The 4172-nt window shown below is 45.0% G+C and overlaps 1 protein-coding gene across 3 annotated transcripts in view; it reads right to left on the reverse strand.

Annotated features, from left to right (window-relative positions):
- The window catches only part of PLD1 (phospholipase D1), a 283345-nt gene that overhangs the window by 278336 nt on the left and 837 nt on the right, over window positions 1-4172 (reverse strand). For 2 of the 3 annotated variants that reach the window (XM_069083586.1, XM_069083587.1), the window contains exon 2: window positions 3852-3990. The exons of the other annotated variant lie outside the window; for it this stretch is intronic. The gene's annotated coding sequence lies outside the window, so the exon portion shown is untranslated. The remainder of the gene's footprint in view (window positions 1-3851; window positions 3991-4172) is intronic. 3 annotated transcript variants of the gene reach the window in all.

A 4172-nucleotide genomic window follows, 5' to 3' on the forward strand; every position in this document is an offset into this window, starting at 1 on the left:
GGACAGTAGTCCCCAATATCTACCTACTAGAGGTCCCACAGAACCAACCATCTCTTCATTCCAAAGGAGGAGGAAGGAAGAAGGAGAAAAAGTCCCTAGAAAGGTAACAATGAGAGAAAGAATGGGAAATGGGCCATAAGGAAACAGGGACCAGGCCACCACTGCCAAAGCAGCTTCGAGTGACCTGGGGGGAGAGGATGCCAAGAGCCCAGGGCAAAAACTACAGTTCACCCGGAGCTGCAGGTCACATGGTAAATGGGCAGTAAATGCAGCTGTGTGCTCTGCTGAGGAGAGAGCCCAGGACTCCTTACTTCCCTGGCCTTGTCTTCAGGCTCACTCTGGAGCTGTTCCAGAAGAGTGCTGAGCCCTGTCTGCAACTCCTGCTTCCCAAGACTGTTGGGTTTTGTTTCAACATTTGTTTTAAAAGAAACGTGTTTCTCTATGATAACATGGTCCTCCATTGCATTACTGATTTATAGGAGATCTTAAGGGAATCTAGGCACAAGAGAGACCAGAGATAATAATATACACTGGGGAGAGATGGAGATTTTAAACTGCAGGTGTGTGTGTGTGTGTGTGTGTGAGAGAGAGAGAGAGAGACAGACAGACAGACAGACAGACAGACAGAGAGACAGAGAGAGACAGAGAGGGACAGAGAGACAGAGACAGAGAGACACAGAGACACAGAGAGAGAGAGACAGAGACAGAGACAGAGACAGAGACAGAGACAGAGAGACAGGATGAACGAGAATGAGAGCTAGACTGGTGGCTAAGTGGCGCAGTGAATAGAGCACCAGCCCTGGAGTCAAGAGAACCTGAGTTCAAATTTGGACTCAGACACTTAACACAAAATCTAGCCTTATGACCTTGGGCAAGTCACTTAACCCCAGTTGCCCTCCAAAAAACAAAAAAAAGAGAGAGAGAGAGAATGAGAGCTAGATTTTCTAACTGCTACTACCTTCCCACCTAAGGGCTTGAGCTGAACAAAAGAGATTTTATTGTTTTATATTTTCATAGCTTACCTAAAACACAAAACACCATACCTAGCCCCAAGTGGGTGAGGTAGACTCTGCAGTGGAGGAGAGTTGGAAGTAGGTTTTCTAGGGAAGTGACCTTAGGCATCTCCTAATCTTACTGTTCTTCCCCAGGGGGTGTAGTTATGGGTCTTGCCTAGAGAGAGGAGATTCTGAGGAAAAAAGCATCTTCTGCCCTTCCCACCTGCCAGCCATGTATTTGGTGAGATGTAAGAAAGCATCTCAGATACTTAGCATCGGTGTAATAAAGAGCAAGTCACCCTCTCTGGGCTTTAGTTCTTTCATTTTTAAAACTGGGGGGGGGTGCAGCAATGTGGCATGTAGTGATATTAAATGTTCCCTAGCTCTATAATATAACCCTGTAAAACAGATTATGTCTCTCTGCCAAAGATTTGTGATTTCCTAATGTGGCCTCAGTCTCCAATGAAGTGAGTTGGCTCACAAACCCACTAACCCTTCACAGATGGTCTTCAGGAGTAGTAGGCAAAGATAGGTGATAGAGTGGATAGAGCACCAGCTCTGAAGTCAGGAGGATCTGAGTTCAAATCTTGCTAATTGTGTGACCCTGGGCAAGTCACTTAACCTTGACTGCCTGGAAAAAAAAATTATTGTGGCCTCTCCCAACTTAGCCAGCTTGGACCTCACATGACAGACATACAGTGCATCACTTGGCCAATGCTGGGAGCCCTTACAGATTGCCAACAATAAGTCACAGAAGAATCAAAGTCATCTTCAGCAATGGAGGGAAGACCTAGACCAGGGAAATCAAGGCACATATATTATTGAAAATGTGACTTCATGTGGTGCCTGTCCCAAGGAAGATGGTATACTTTAATGGCAAGTGTTCCAGATTCGAAGTCAGAGATCTGTTTTTAAATTCTGGCTTCCCTATTCACTACTAGAATGACAGTGGGTAAGTTACTTAGCCTTTTATCATCTGTAAAATGAAGGGGGTTAGACTAGATAATCTACATCAAGATATTAGGAAACACTGTTTTCCAGCAAGCAGACTGTGCCCTGAGTTTGACATGACATCTTTTGTTCTCACCCTCTGGATATCTCAGGCACAGCAAAATCCCAGAATTGTTTCATGTAATGGTTATGTTGCTTTGCCCAGAAGCAGGTGTTCTCTGAGCACAGATAAGCACTTGCTGTATCCATATTCTGGTCAGGAAGTCAGGCCATGAATCACACTTGCCACGCTGTTGCTGTTATCCCACCATGTCAGGGCTACAAGTCATTATGTAGCCATAGGTATAAATAGTGAAATCTGCCTACACTGAAGAGGGTACACACACACACACATACACATGCATACACACAAAGCGCACACACATACACACAAGCACACGCACGCACACACACATATACACACGCATACACACAAAGCACACACATACACACAAGCACACACACGCGCACACACATATACACACGCATACACACAAAGCACACACACATACACACACGCATACACACAAGCATACACACAAACACACATGCACACACACATACACACAAGCACACACACAGGCACCCACACTGGGGCAGGGTTCTGGCTCATATGTCTAAATCCCTCCTTTCTTATAAGCCATTTCACTCACTTCGAAATTAAACTTCTATTGGATTACTGACTCTCCTGTCTCTAGCCTGCTCTGTTTGGCACAGGTTAGAGGCCATTTCCATCCAGTTGACATTTGCAAGGTACTCTCCAGCTCCAAATCTATGACCTTATCATTCTGTAAACTAACCATTTAATAAGTTTTGTTGTTCAGTCCTGTCGGACTTTTTGTGACCCCATTTGGGGTTTCCTTGGCAAAGATACTGGAGTGGTTTGCCATTTTCTTCTCCAGCTCATTTTACAGATGAGGAAACTGAGGCAAACAGTGTTAAGTGATGTGCCCAGATAGTAAGTGTCTAAAGTCAGATTTGAATTTGGGAAGATGAGTCTTCTTGACTTCAGGCCTGGCATTCTATTTACTGCACCACCTACTGAATATTACCCCCTTCAAGTTTTTGTCCTCTCTTTCCTGCACAGTCAAACTTCTAGACAGAGTCATGGATGCCTCCTGCTTTAATTTCCACAGCAGCAATTCATCCAGCAAGGGACTGGTACATGTTTAACAACTGGCTCTCCAAAAAAACACCTTGTTCCCAAAAGACAGTTTTAGTTTAATTTCCATTATTGATATTTCCTCTGCCCATTTTTCCCCGAGGGCAATTGGGGTTGTGACTTATCCAAAGTCACATGGCTAATAAGTGTGTCAAGTGTCTGAGGCCAGATTTGAACTCAAGTCCTCCTGCCTCGAGGGCTGGTGCTCTATTCACTGTACCACCTAGTCACCTAGCCACCCCCCACCCATTTCTTAAATCTAGAAAAGTAAAAGAACTAATTAATCCCTGATTGGTAGTTTGTGGACTTTCGGCTGTAAATTTAATAACCAGGTCTCCTGAGACTACATGAACTGACTCCAGCAATCCCTGCCACACTCCCTCAAGCATGGGCAGTCTAGCTTCTGCCCCTTCCAGATTATTCAAAGTCACTCTCTTCCAGAGGTCACTAAAGAACTCATTCCTACAGAGCCCAATGAATTCTTTCCCTTCCTGATCTTCTTTGACCTCTGTTTGTTGATTTATGGACTGAACCAGCCCCTCCCTTGTGTCATGGCTGGCCATGTACTTGCTCTCCCATTAAGCCCTTCCTTTAAAGCTCAGCTCAAGCACCAAGTAACTAATGAACTCTTTCCTGATGCCCAAGTCTGCTATGACCCTCAATTGCCTGGAATGTACTCAGTAGATTTTTTTGTATATACTTACATGCACACATGTTGCTGCCTCCAAAAATGCACACGCTCTCATTTCCTTTGTCTTTTTATCCCTAGCACAGTACCAGATACACAGCAGGTCCTGGAAGAATCCTCCTGACTGACTGATTTGCATTTCAAGGTCTTGGGTCCTAGATGGGTGTCACAGAAAGAACAAGGATTTGGAATGTGGGACCTGGGCTCAAGCCCCACCTGATGCTTACTACCTGTGTGACCTTAGGCAGGTCGCTCAACTTCCTGAGAGTTACAGTCTCCTGAAACATGCACACACACACACACACACACACACACACACACACACACACACACACAC

This window comes from Petaurus breviceps, unplaced genomic scaffold, assembly GCF_028583685.1.
Source record: "Petaurus breviceps papuanus isolate PSGF00001 unplaced genomic scaffold, PetGlider_PUasm1.0 173, whole genome shotgun sequence".
Taxonomy (NCBI): domain Eukaryota; kingdom Metazoa; phylum Chordata; class Mammalia; order Diprotodontia; family Petauridae; genus Petaurus; species Petaurus breviceps.